Below are 15,341 nucleotides of genomic sequence, written 5' to 3' on the forward strand. Positions count from 1 at the left end.
CTCTCTTTTTGTGAATGTGTATGTGTAATCTTCTGAGTAAGATTCTCTCTGTATAGCTTTGCTTCCACCATATGTCCCAGGGTTCTATCGGTCCGTTTTTTTTTTTTTACAATAATTATTTTTTAATTTTAATAACACTACTATATTTCATACTTTATTCTATTTTACTTTACCTGCTCTTTCTTTTTTCCTACCATCCCTGCCCCCCTCCCTCCCTCCGCTCCTCCTTTCCTTCTTTCTTTTTCTTTCCTCCCTCCCTCCTTCCCACCCTTCTTCTTTCCACTTTCTTTTTCTTTCCTTCCTTCCCCCTCCCTCCTGTCTTTCTTTCTTTCTTTCTTTCCTTCCTCCCTCCCTCCCTCCCTTCTTCCATTCACTCTTCCTTTTGCTTTCATTCCTCCCTCCCTCCCTCCTTTCTTTCCTTCTTTCTTTCCATCCTTGCTCCCTCCCTCCCTCCTTTCTTTCTTTCTTCCGTCCTTCCTTCCCTTCTTCCTTTCTTTCCCTCTCTCTTTCTTTCTTCTACTAATTCTTTCTTTCTAATTTTTCTCCCTGTTATTCTGAGCCGGGTAGATGAAAGGCTCTTGGTGCTGCACCAAGGAGTCAGTGCTGTGCCTCTGAAGTGGGAGAGCCAACTTCAGGACACGGGTCCACAAGAGACCTCCCAGCTCCACATAATATCAAGCGGCAAAAATCTCCCAGAGATCTTCATCTCAACACCAGCACCCAGCTTCAGTCAACGACTAGCAAGCTACAGTGCTGGTCACTCTATGCCAAGCAACTAGCAAGGCAGGAACACAACCCCACCCATTAGCAGAGAGGCTACCTAAAAACATAGTAAGGCCACAGGCACCTCAAAACACACCATCAGACGTGGACCTGTCCACCAGAAAGACAAGATCGAGCCTCACCCACCAGAACACAGGCATTAGTCACCCCCACCAGGAAGCCTACACAACCTACTGAAACAACCTTAGCCACTGGGGACAGACACCAAAAACAACGGGAACTACGAATCTGCAGCCTGCAAAAAGGAGACCCCAAACACAGTAACATAAGCAAAATGAGAAGACAGAAAAACACACAGCAGGTGAAGGTGCAAGATAAAAACCTACCAGACCTAACAAATGAAGAGGTAATAGGCAGTCTACCTGAAAAAGAATTCAGAATAATGATAGTAAAGCTGATCCAAGATTCTATTTCCAAGACCCATAATCTTGGAAATAGAATAGACAAAATGCAAGAAACAGTTAACAAGGACCTAGAAGAACTAAAGATGAATCAAGCATCAATTAAAAAACACAATAAATGAAATGAAAAACACTCTAGATGGGATCAATAGCAGAATAACTGAGGCAGAAGAACAGATAAGTGAGGTGGAAGATAAAATAGTGGAAATAACTGATGCAGAGCAAAATAAAGAAAAAAGAATGAAAAGAACAGAGGACAGTCTCAGAGACCTCTGGGACAACATTAAACGCACCAACATTCGAATTATAGGGGTTCCAGAAGAAGAAGAGAAAAATAAAGGGACTGAGAAAATATTTGAAGAGATTATACTTGAAAAGTTCCCTAATATGGGAATGGAAATAGTTAATCAAGTCCAGGAGGCACAGAGAGTCCCATACAGAATAAATCCAAGGAGAAATACGCCAAGACACATATTAATCAAACTGTCAAAAATTAAACACAAAGAAATCATATTAAAGGCAGCAAGGGAAAAACAACAAATAACACACAAGGGAATCCCCATCAGGTTAACAGCTGATCTCTCAGCAGAAACTCTACAAGCCAGAAAGGAGTGGCAGGACATAATTAAAGTGATGAAGGAGAGAAAACTGTAACCAAGATTACTCTAACCAGCAAGGATCTCATTCAGATTTGATGGAGAAATTAAAACGTTTACAGACAAGCAAAAGCTGAGAGAGTTCAGCACCACCAAACCAGCTTTACAACAAATGCTAAAGGAACTTCTCTAGGCAAGAAACACAGCAGAAGGAATATACCTACAATAACGAACCCAAAGCAATTAAGGAAATGGGAATAGGAACATACAAATCAATAATTACCTTAAATGTAAATGGACTAATTGCTCCCACCAAAAGACACAGGTTGGCTGAATGTATACAAAAACAAGACCCATATATATGCTGTCTACAAGAGACCCACTTCAGACCTAGAGACACATACAGATTGAAAGTAAGGGGATGGAAAAAGATATTCCATGCAAATGGAAATCAAAAGAAAGCTGGAGTAGCAATTCTTATATCAGACAAAATAGACTTTAAAATAAAGACTATTAGAAGAGACAAAGAAGGACACTACATAATGATAAACGGATTGATCCAAGAAGAAGATATAACAATTGTAAATATTTATGCACCCAACATACGAGCACCTCAATACATAAGGCAAATACTAACAGCCATAAAAGGGGAAATCGACAGTAACACAATCATAGTAGGAGACTTTAACACCCCACTTTCACCAATGGACAGATCATCCAAAATGAAAATAAATAAGGAAACACAAGCTTTAAATGATACATTAAATAAGATGGACTTAGTTGATATTTATAGGACATTCCATCCAAAAACAACAGAATACACATTTTTCTCCAGTGCTCATGGAACATTCTCCAGGATAGATCATATCTTGGGTCACAAATCAAGCCTTGGTAAATTTAAGAAAATTGAAATTGTATCAAGTATCTTTTCGGAACACAATGCTATGAGACTAGACATCAATTACAGGAAAAGATCTGTAAAAAATACAAACACATGGAGGCTAAACAATACACTACTCAATAACGAAGTGATCACTGAAGAAATCAAAGAGGAAATTAAAAAATACTTAGAAACAAATGACAATGGAGACACAACGACCCAAAACCTATGGGACTCAACAAAAGCAGTTCTAAGGGGGAAGTTTATAGCAATACAATCCCACCTTAAGAAACAGGAAACATTTAGAGTAAACAACCTGACCCTGCACCTAAAGCAATTGGAGAAAGAAGAACAAAAAACCCCCAAAGTTAGCAGAAGGAAAGAAATCATAAAGATCAGATCAGAAATAAATGAAAAAGAAATGAAGGAAACGATAGCAAAGATCAACCAAACTAAAAGCTGGTTCTTTGAGAAGATAAACAAAATTGACAAAGCATTAGCCAGACTCATCAAGAAAGGAAGGGAGAAGACTCAAATCAATAGAATTAGAAATGAAAAAGGAGAAGTAACAACTGAAACTGCAGAAATACAAAACATCATGAGAGATTACTATAAGCAACTCTATGCCAATAAAATGGACAACCTGGAAGAAATGGACAAATTCTTAGAAATGCACAACCTGCCAAGACTGACTCAGGAAGAAATAGAAAATATGAATAGACCAATCACAGGCACTGAAATTGAAACTGTGATTAAAAATCTTCCAACAAAAAAAAGCCCAGGACCAGATGGCTTCACAGGCGAATTCTATCAAACATTTAGAGAAGAGCTAACACCCATCCTTCTCAAATTCTTCCAAACAATGTCAGAGGAAGGAACACTCCCAAACTCATTCTGCGAGGCCACCATCACTTTGAAACCAAAACCAGGCAAGGATGTCACAAAGAAAGAAAACTACAGGCCAATATCACTGATGAACATAGATGCAAATATCCTCAACAAAATACTAGCAAACAGAATCCAAAAGCACATTAAAAGGATCATACACCATGATCAAGTGGGGTTTACTCCAGGAATGCAAGGATTCTTCAATATATGCAAATCAATCAATGTGATACACCATATTAACAAGTTGAAGGAGAAAAACCATATGATCATCTCAATAGATGCAGAGAAAGCTTTCGGCAAAATTCAACACCTATTTATGATAAAAACGCTGCAGAAAGTAGGCATAGAGGGAACTTTCCTCAACATAATAAAGGTCATATATGACAAATCCACAGCCAACATTGTCCTCAATTTTGAAAAGCTGAAACCATTTCCACTAAGATCAGGAACAGGACAAGGCTGCCCACTCTCACCACTCTTATTCAACCTAGTTTTGAAAGTTTTAGCCACTGCCATCAGAGAAGAAAAGGAAATAAGAGAATCCAAATTGGAAAAGAAGAAGTAAAGCTGTCACTGTTTGCAGATGACATAATACTATACATAGAGAATCCTAAAGATGCTACTGAAAAACTACTAGAGCTAATCAATGAATTTGGTAAAGTAGCAGGATACAAAATTAATGCACAGAAATCTCTGGCATTCCTGTACACTAATGATGAAAAATCTGAAAGTGAAATCAAGAAAACACTCCCATTTACCATTGCAACAAAAAGAATAAAATATCTAGGAATAAACCTACCTAAGGAGACAAAAGACCTGTGTGCAGAAAATTATAAGACACTGATGAAAGAAATTAAAGATGATACAAATAGATGGAGAGATAAACCATGCTCCTGGATTGGAAGAATCAATATTGTGAAGATGACTCTACTACCCAAAGCAATCTACAGATTCAATGCAATCCCTATCAAACTGTCACTGGCATTTTTCACAGAACTAGAACAAAACATTTCAAAATTAGTTTGGAAAAACAAAAGACCCCGAAGAGCCAAAGCCATCTTGAGAACGAAAAACGGAGCTGGAGGAATCAGTCTCCCTGACTTCAGACTATACTACAAAGCTACAGTAATTAAGACAGTGTGGTACTGGCATAAAAACAGAAAGATAGATCAGTGGATCAGGATAGAAAGCCCAGAGATAAACCCACGCACATATGGCCAACTTATCTTTGATAAAGGAGGCAGGAATGTACAGCGGAGAAAGGACAGCCTCTTCAATAAGTGGTGCTGGAAAAACTGGACAGGGACACGTAAAATTTTGAGATTAGATCATTCCCTAACACCATACACAGAAATAAGCTCAAAATGGATTAAAGACTTAAATGTAAGGCCAGAAACTATCAAACTCTTAGAGGAAAACATAGGTAGAACACTCTATGACATAAATCACAGCAAGATCTTTTGGACCCACCTCCTAGAGAAATGGAAATAAAAACAAAGATAAACAAATGGGACGTAATGAAACTTCAAAGCTTTTGCACAGCAAAGGAAACCATAAACAAGACCAAAAGACAACCCTCAGAATGGGAGAAAATACTTGCAAATGAAGCAACTGACAAAGGATTAATCTCCAAAATTTATAAACAGCTCATGCAGCTCAATAGCAAAAAAACAAACAACCCAATCCAAAAATGGGCAGAAGACTTAAATAGGCATTTCTCCAAAGAAGATATACAGACTGCCAACAAACACATGAAAGAATGCTCAACGTCATTAATCATTAGAGAAATGCAAATCAAAACTACAATGAGATATCATCTCACACCAGTCAGAATGGCCATCATCAAGAAATCTAGAAACAGTAAATGCTGGAGAGGGTGTGGAGAAAAGGGAACACTCTTGCACTGCTGGTGGGAATGTGAATTGGTACAGCCACTATGGAGAACAGTATGGAGGTTCCTTAAAAAACTAAAAATAGAACTACCATATGACCCAGCAATCCCACTACTAGGCATATACCCTGAGAAAACCATAATTCAAAAAGAGACAGGCACCAAAATGTTCATTGCAGCTCTATTCACAATAGCCCGGAGCTGGAAACAACCTAAGTGTCCATCGTCGGATGAATGGATAAAGAAGATGTGGCACATATATACAATGGAATATTACTCAGCCATAAAAAGAAACGAAACTGAGCTATTTGTAATGAGGTGGATAGACCCAGAGTCTGTCATACAGAGTGAAGTAAGTCAGAAAGAGAAAGACAAATACCGTATGCTAACACATATATACGGAATTTAAAAAAATTGTCATGAAGAACCGAGGGGCAAAACGGGAATAAAGACACAGACCTACTTGAGAATGGACTTGAGGATATGGGGAGGGGGAAGTGTAAGCTGTGACAAAGCGAAAGAGAGGCATGGACATATATACACTACCAAACGTAAGGTAGATATATAGTGGGAAGCAGCTGCAGAGCACAGTGAGGTCATCTCGGTGCTTTGTGACCGCCTGGAGGGGTGGGATGGGGAGGGTGGGAGGGAGGGAGATGAATGAGGGAAGGGATGTGGGAACAGATGTATATGTATGACTGATTCACTTTGTTATAAAGAAGAAACTAATAATAAAAAAAAGAAAACCCACTCTTGGCATGGCACCATAGAATCAGGAGGGAAATCCCAATACCCAGCTTCTCTCTGAGGAGTATAGAGTTTAGACCACACATCCAGTTCCCCAATATTTAAGACTCCTATCCAAGGAACAGGCCTCTAAAAACCCTACTTCTCTAAAAGCCAACAGTGACCCCCACGAGACCCACAAGACTGTAACAAACCAAAAAGCAGTTCTTCGCATGCAAGACACAGCTGTCTCCCAGGAATCAATGCAGAACGAACAGACAGAAATATGGATCTCCAAGGCTTTTCCTGGAAGTGGTTTAACTGCATAATTCACTAGCTGCTGCCTGAGGTTCAAACTTCTAATTTAGCACATATGTAGGGGTTGGCTGTAAATCTCCCCGGAGACTGAGAAAGCCAATGGACACTTTCCCAATCTCCTCCTTCTGGTCTTCTATAACAATAAAACCAAGTCACCAGCATCTTCCTTGAAGGAGCTTATACACACATCTGTCTCCCTAGTTTTTGCAGATGTCACGAGATGTGTCCCCATATCAGCTGGTTCTGGTAGCCAACGGGGCTTCTATTTATAAGTCCCACAGGACTGTACAAAACAAAGAAGCAGTTCTTTTTTTTTATTATTACTTTTTATTGAAAACCTCACTGAATGCTAAATGTCCACCTTTACAATAAACAAATACAGTAATAGTAACTCACACTAAAATAAGATATAGTTCTGATAGCTATTATTTTTCTGTTAGGGACAGTTGTAAAGTTTTTTTGTTTTTTTTTTGTTTGTTTGTTTTTGTTTTGTTTTGTTTTTTGTCACAAGAACAGGAATGTACCTATACAAAGGCTCAACATAGGCCAACTTTTAAGCAAAAGGTGATGATTCATAAAAGAGTATGAATATAACATGTAACTAGTCGATACAAATCTAATAGCATTTGTTAAAATCAGTCACATTTAGTAACATACCTGAAGTGTTCTTGTATATATCATGCAAAGAAAAGAATTCTTTATCATTGTCCTAAAAAGTGGGTTAGTTCACAGACAATCTGACAAGTAACCATAAAAAGTGTTTCCTGAGGCATAGAAAATGCATCATTATTCTTCTTGAACCTTTTCAGTTCAAGATTTTCCACTCAATAAAATAGCTGAGGATCTGAAACTGAGAAAATATATTTGAAGTACAAACAGCTTGTGAAACAATTTTTTTTCATCATCAGAGGGTATTAATAAACTCATGACAAACTTTCCTGCTCAGGATGCAGTTCAAATGGGAGAGACTTCTCTGTACAGGAGCCTATTTGGTCTTCAATCTTATGCTCATGTTTGCCTAACACAGGCAAACAGTTTTCTCCCCATTTTTTAGTAATTTAATCTTCCTGTTAGCAAAAGAGGTAGCCAGTCCCAATGGACCAAAGGGGCTAGAGTCATAGGAAGGGGATTTCCTATTAATATTTTTTATATTTATTTATTTATTTTTAATTTTGATATTTGGAACGCTTGATGCAACATTTTAGAGCCAGGTGTTCAGGAAGTGCTGTGACCAAGAGACGGATAAAGGGAAATAATCTATTTATTCTTTGTGATTTGATGAACAGATAAAAAATTAACACATAATAACAGAAGTTGGTCATTAATAAATCACATCTTAGTCTTTTTCAGTGCCTCAGTAAGCAGACAACATATTCAGTTTTCCCACCTCTTGGCCTCTAGCTCTTTTGTAGTTTTAACACTGCAACGTCCATGATGCAAATATCCAGAAACAGTTAAAAAGACTATCAAATTCCTTTTCTATTCATCTATTTTTCACTGTCTCTTGGTCCCAGGTGTATCTGAATGATTACCTTTCATCATTTTCTGCTATTCCTCATTAGAGTATTCTCAATTGTTCCCATGTTTTGTGGGCTGGTTGGAAGAGGGAGTTTGGGAAGGGTGTGCCGGTGTGAGGAGGTTATGGGTCACTGGGATTCCTCCAAAGATAGTCCCTTCCATGGCTGCAGGAAGTCCTCGTGGAGCCATGGCCAGGATGCTTGATGGGTATCCGTATGTGGCACCATTGAGCTGTGCATGAATTGCTTGCTGATATATTATTTATTATTATTATTTTTTAGTATTAGTTGTTATTTTTTTGTTGTTTTTGTACTGCAGGTTCTTATAAGTCATCAATTTTATACACATCAGTGTATACACATCAATCGCAATCACCCAATTCAGCACACCACCATACCCAGCCCACCTTGATTTTCCCCACGTGGTGTCCATACGTTTGTTCTCTACAACTGTGTCTCAACTTCTGCCCTAGAAACCAGTTCATCTGTTCCATTTCTCTAGGCTCCACATACATGTGTTAATATACGATATTTGTTTTACCCTTTCTGACTTACTTCACTCTGTATGATAGTCTCTAGATCCATCCATGTCTCAACAAATGACTCAATTTCTTTCTTTTTTATAGCTGAGTAATATTCCATTGTATATATGTACCACAGCTTCTTTATCCATTCATCTGTCAATGGGCATTTAGGTTGCTTCTATGACCTGGCTATTGTAAATAGTGTTGCAATGAACATTGGGGTGCATGTGTCTTTTTGTATTATGGTTTTCCCTGGGCATATGCCCAGTAGTGGGATTGCTGGATCATATGGTAATTCTATATTTAGTTTTCTAAGGAACCTCCATACTGTTCTCCATAGTGGTTGTATCAATTTACATTCCCACCAAGAGGGTCCCCTTTTCTCCACACCCTCTCCAGAATTTGTTGTTTGTAGATTTTCTGCTGATGCCCATTCTAACTGTTCTGAGGTGATACCTCATTGTAGTTTTGATTTGCATTTCTCTAATAATTAGTGATGTTGAGCAACTTTTCATGTGCTTCTTGACCATATGTATGTCTTCTTTGGAGAAATGTCTATTGAGGTCTTCTGCCCATTTTTGGATTGGGTTGTTTGTTTCTTCAAAATTGAGTTGCATAAGCTGTTTATATATTTTGGAGATTAATCCTTTGTCCGTTGATTCATTTGCAAATATTTTCTCCCATTGGAGGGTTGTCTTTTCGTCTTGTTTATGGTTTCCTTTGCTGTGCAAAAGCTTTGAAGTTTCATTAGTTCCCATTTGTTTATTTTTGTTCTTATTTCCATTACTCTAGGAGGTGGATCTAAAAATATCTTGCTGTAATTTATGTCAAAGAGTGTTCTTCCTATGTTTTCCTCTAAGAGTTTTATAGTGTTCCATCTTACATTTAGGTCTAAAATCCATTTTGAGTTTATTTTTGTGTATGGTGTTAGGGAGTGCTCTAATTTCATTATTTTACATGTACCTGTCCAGTTTTCCTAGCATCATTTATTGAAGAGAGTGTCTTTTCTCCATTGTATATCTTTGCCTCCTTTGTCATAGATTAGTTGACCACAGGTGCATGGGTTTAACACTGGGCTTTCTGTCTTTTTCCATTGATCTATATTTCTGTTTTTGTGTACCATGTTGTCTTGATTACTGTAGCTTTGTAGTATAGTCTGAAGTCAGGGAGTCTGATTCATCCAGCTCCGTTTTTTTCCCCTCAAGATTGCTTTGGCTATTCAGGGTCTTTGGTGTCTACATACAAATTTTAAGATGATTTGTTCTAGTTCCATAAAAAATGCCATTGGTAATTTGATAGGCATTGCATTGAATCTGTAGATTGCTTTGGGTAGTATAGTCATTTTCACAATATTTATTCTTCCAATCTAAGAAAATGGTATACCTCTCCATCTGTTGGTATCATCTTAAATTTCTTTCATCAGTGTCTTATAATTTTCGGCATACAGGTCTTCTGTTTCCTTAGGTAGGTTTATTCCTAGGTATATTATTCTTTTTGTTGCAATGGTAAATGGGAGTGTTTCCATAATTTCTCTTTCAGATTTTTCACCTTTAGTGTATAGGAATACAAGAGATTTATGTGCATTAATTTTGTATCCTGCAACAGTACCAAATTCATTGATTAGCTCTAGTAGTTTTCTAGTGGCATTTCTAGGATTCTCTATGTATAGTATCAAGTCAACTGCAAACAGTGACAGTTTTACTTCTTCTTTTCAATTTGTATTCCTTTTATTTCTTTTTCTTCTCTGATTGCCATGGCTAGGACTTCCAAAACAATGTTGAATAATAGTGGTGAGAGTGGACATCCTTGTCTCGTTCGTGATCTTAGAGGAAATGCTTTCAGTTTTTTACCATTGAGAATGATGTTTGCTGTGGGTTTGTCATATATGGCCTTCATAATGTTGAAGTAGGTTCACTCTCTGCCTACTTTCTGGAGAGTTTATATCATAAATGGGTGTTGAAATTTGTCAAAAGCTTTTTCTGCATCTATTGAGATGATTATATGGTTTTTATTTCTCAATTTGTTAATATGGTGTATCACATTGATTGATATGCATATATTGAAGAATCCTTGCATCCCTGGGATAAATCACACTTGATCATGGTGTAGTGTCTTTTTACTGTGTTGTTGTATTCTGTTTGCTAATATTTTGTTCAGGATTTTTGCATCTGTATTCGTCAGTGATATTGGTCTGTAATTTTCTTTTTTTGTAATGTCTTTGTCTCGTCTTGGTATCAGGGTGATGGTGGCCTCATAGAATGGGTTTGGGAGTGTTCCTTCCTCTGCAATTTTTTGGAAGAGTTTGAGAATGTTCAGTGTTAGCTCTTTTCTAAATATTTGATAGAATTCACCTGTGAAGCCATCTAGTCCTGGACTTTTGTTTGTTGCAAGATTTTTAATCAGTTACAATTTCATTAATTGTGATTATTCTGTTCATATTTTCTGTTTCTTCCTGGTTCAAACTTTGAAGGTTATACCTTTCTAAGAATTTGTCCATTTCTTCCAGGTTGTCCATTTTATTGGCATAGAGTTGCCTGTAGTAGTCTCTTAGGCTGCTTTGTATTTCTGCGGTGTCTGTTGTAACTTATCCTTTTTCATTTCTAATTTTATTGATTTGAGTCCTCTCCTTCTTTTTCTTGATGAGTCTGGTTAATGGTTTATCAATTTTGTTTATCTTCTCACAGAACCAGCTTTTTGTTTTATTGATCTTTGCTATTGTTTTCTTTGTTTCTATTTCATTTATTTCTGCTCTCAGCTTTATGATTTGTTTCCTTCTGCCAAGTCTGGGTTTTGTTTTTTCTTCTTTCTCTATTTCCTTTAGGCATAAGGTTAGATTGTCTATTTGAGATTTTTCTTTTTTCTTGTGGTAGGAGTGTATGGCTATAAACTTCCCTCTTAGAACTGCTTTTGCTGCATCCCATAGGTTTTGGATAATCGTGTTTTCATTGTCATTTGTCTTTAGGTATATTTTGATTTCCTCTTTGATTTCTTCAGTGATCTCTTGGTTATTTAGTTACGTATTGTTTAGCCTCCATGTGTTTGTGTTTTTTATGTTTTTTTCCCTGTAATTCATTTCTATTCTCATAGTGTTGTAGTCAGAAAAGATGCTTGATATGATTTCAATTTTCTAAAATTTACTGAGGCTTGATTTGTGATCCAAATGTGATCTATCCTGGAGAATGTTCCATGCGCACTTGAGAAGAAAGTTTAATGTGCTGTTTTGCATGGAATGCCCTATAAATATGAATTAAATCTATGTGGTCTATTGTGTCATTTAAAGCTTCTCTTTCCTTATTTATTTTCATTTTGCATGGTCTGTCCATTGGTGTAAGTGAGGTGTTAAATTCCATCACTCTTATTGTGTTACTGTCAATTTCCTCTTTTATAGCTGTTAGTAGTTGCCTTATGTATTGAGGTGCTCCAATGTTGGGTGCATATATATTTATAATTGTTGCATCTTCTTCATGGATTGATCCCTTGATCATTATGTAGTGTCCTTCCCTGTCTCTTGTAACATTCTTTTTTTTAAGTCTATTTAATCTGGTTTGAGTATAGCTACTCCAGCTTACTTTTGATTTCCATTTGCATGGAATATCTTTTTCCATCCCCTCACTTTCAGTCTGTATGTGTCCCTAGGTCTGAAGTGGGTCTCTTGTAGACAGCATACAGATGGGTCTTGTTTTTGTATCCATTCAGCAAGCCTGTGTCTTTTGGTTGGAGCATTTAAGCCATTCACGTTTAAGGTAATTATCAATATGTATGTTCCTTTGACCATTTTCTTAATTGTTTGGGGTTTGTTTTGTAGATCCTTTTCTTCTCTTGTGTTTCCTGAGTAGAGAAGTTCCTTTATCATTTGTTGTAGAGCTGAGTTGGTGGTGCTGAATTCTCTTAGCTTTTGCTTGTCTGCAAAGCTTTTGATTTCTCCATTGAATCTGAATGAGATCCTTGCCAGGTAGAGTAATCTTGGTTGTACGTTCTTCCCTTTCATCACTTTAAGTATATAATTCCACTCCCTTCTGACTTGTAGAGTTTCTGCAGAGAAATCAGCTGTTAACCTTATGGGAGTTCCATTGTATGTTATTTTTCATTTTTCCCTTGCTGCTTTCAATAATTTTTCTTTGTCTTTAATTTTTGCCAATTTGATTACTATGTGTCTCAGTGTGTTTCTCCTTGGCTTTATTCTGTATGGGACTTGTTGCACTTCCTGGACTTTGGTGACTATTTCCTTTCCCGTGTTAGGGACGTTTTTGACTATAATCTCTTCAAATATGTTCTCTGGTCCTTTCTTTCTCTCTTCTCCTTCTGGGACCCCTATAATGCGAATGTTGTTGTGTTTAATGTTTTCCCAGTGTTCTCTTAGGCTGTCTTCATTTCTTTCCATTCTTCTTTCTTTATTCTGTTCCACAGCAGTTAATTCCACCATTCTATCTTCCAGGTCACTTATCCGTTCTTCTGCCTCAGTTATTCTGCTATTGATTCCTTCTAGTGTAGTTTTCATTTCAGCTATTTTATTGTTCCTCTCTGTTTGTTTGTTCTTTAATTCTTCTAGGTTTTCATTAAACATTTCTTGCATCTTCTCGAGCTTTGCCTCAATAGTTTTTTCTGAGGTCCTGGATCATTTTCATTATCATTATTCTGAGTTCTTTTTCTGGAAGGTTGCCTATCTCCACTTCATTTAGTTCTTTTTCTGTGCTTTTATCTTGTTCCTTCATCTGGTACATAGCCCTCTGTCTTTTCATCTTGTCTATCTTTCTGTGAATGTGGTTTTTGTTCCACAGGCTGAAGGATTGTAGTTCTTCGTGCTTCTACTTCCTGCTCCATTATTGACCAGGGAGCTGTTGTGATAAATAATTCCTTGTTCACACAGTTTCTTAAGTTTTCTGGGATGCAACTTGTGATTGCCAGGCGAATCTTGGTGGCAGGGTCTTCCCTCAGCTCTAGTGAGGCTTACTCCCTATACTGGGCCATGTGGGGAATACAAATGATATTAAGGTGTATTTTATAAGGAACCCTGAGCAAAGCTGAAAGGCTCTGATTCATGAATGTCGTGGGTCACCCCTCTTATCTTGCCTTCCTTGAGGGTTTGGGCTAATGCTTTCTCATCCAGCAGGCCACATTGGACCACATTCACTCGGAATGCACCTTGCTTCATCTGCTTTATAGTAAAGACATTGATGAGGTGATGGTTATGTTCATTATGATTACAATGCAAGGAGTTGCAGTTGCTCTGATACAGTAAGTCCTGCAGGGTGTAGAACCTCTGCACACCCAGGGAGAGCTCTATCCCATCCTGCAAGTAGGGATCATAAAATATGAAGCTGAATCCATAGGCTTTGGCTCAAACAGCAAGCCCTTGGTCCACACAACTAAAGTGGATGAGTCTCAGCATCTTCCTAAGGGTGTGGGCCGCTCCAGAGGCAACCTCCTGTATGTGCTAGATGTTCCATACCCATGCGCCTTCCTACAGTGACTGGCACAGTCACATGTTCCACTAGTACAAGCAGATAATGTGGCAGATGCTGGAATTGGCCATCTCTTCCATTGCCACAGAAGGGATATTGCACACGGCAATCCTGAGCTTACCCGCAGCCTTGATGTGGATGTTGTCTTAGGTGCTGCCTAACCCACATGATCACTCTCAGGGCCTTGAGTCTCTCCAGGTCCTCCCTGGTAAGAGTGATGGTGTGGTGACATCAAGGGACCGACAGCCTTGTTTAAAATCTTCTTGTGTGGGCTTCCTTGGTGGCACATTGGTTGAGAAACTTCCTGTTAATGCAGGGGACACGTGTTCGAGCCCTGGTCTGGGAGGACCCCGCATGCCATGGAACAACTGGGCCCGTGAGCCACAACTACTGAGCCTGCGTGTCTGGAGCCTGTGCTCCGCAACAAGAGCGGTCGCGATAGTGAGAGGCCCACACACCGTGATGAAGAGTGGTCCCCGCTTGCCACAACTAGAGAAAGCCCTCACACAGAAATGAAGACCCAACACAGCCAAAAAAATAAATAAAAAAACAAATGTGGGGTTTTTAAAAAAAAGAAAGAAAAGAATTTAAATTTAATACAATCATAAATAGCATGTAGGTCAAATAATAAAGCATAATTTAAAAAAAAAGAAAAAAAACAGAAAAAAACACCTTCTTGTGGATCTCTTGAGTGGACTATGCATCACAGAAGGATTCAGTGGCCGGGTCTTTTAGGATCGGTATCTCCTTGGTGCAGTCTCTGCAGATGAGCAACACCGTCAGGGGGTGTGGGTAAAGAGGCCATTCATGATTTGGGGGTGGATACCTTCACAAATTCTGTCCAATTGCTTTTGCTTGAATTTGTGCTTATCCACAAGGACCAATTTTTTTTTTTTTTTTCGGTATGCAGGCCTCTCACTGTTGTGGCCTCTCCCATTGTAGAGCACAGACTCCGGACGTGCAGGCTCAGTGGCCATGGCTCACGGGCCTAGCCTCTCCGTGGCATGTGGGATCTTCCTAGACTGGGGCATGAACCCGTGTCCCTTGCATCGGCAGGCAGACTCTCAACCACTGCACCATCAGGGAAGCCCTTTTTTTTTTGTGGTATGTGGGCCTCTCACTGTTCTGGCCCCTCCCATTGTGGAGCACAGGCTCCAGACGTGCAGGCTCAGTGGCCAAGGCTCACGGGCCCAGCCTCTCCATGTCATGTGGGATCTTCCTGGACTGGGGCACGAACCCCTGTCCCCTGCATCAGCAGGCAGACTCTCAACCACTGTGCCACCAGGGGAGCCCCACAAGGACTGATCTTTATCGAATTTTGCACATCTCTTATTCAAAAGGCAAAGTGGTCCTAT

General features: G+C 38.7%; 1 pseudogene across 1 annotated transcript; it reads right to left on the bottom strand.

The window, feature by feature from the left end:
• Nucleotides 1-8,052: 8,052 nt before the first annotated feature.
• On the bottom strand, nucleotides 8,053-15,018 carry LOC308609348 (C-terminal-binding protein 2-like; annotated as a pseudogene). The gene is made up of 3 exons: nucleotides 14,659-15,018; nucleotides 13,337-14,245; nucleotides 8,053-8,250 (listed from the first exon to the last, which is right to left on the bottom strand). The product of its transcript is annotated as a C-terminal-binding protein 2-like (transcript).
• Between the last annotated feature and the right edge of the window lie 323 nt (nucleotides 15,019-15,341).

This window comes from Mesoplodon bidens, assembly GCF_964165515.1.
Source record: "Mesoplodon bidens genome assembly, chromosome: X".
Taxonomy (NCBI): domain Eukaryota; kingdom Metazoa; phylum Chordata; class Mammalia; order Artiodactyla; family Ziphiidae; genus Mesoplodon; species Mesoplodon bidens.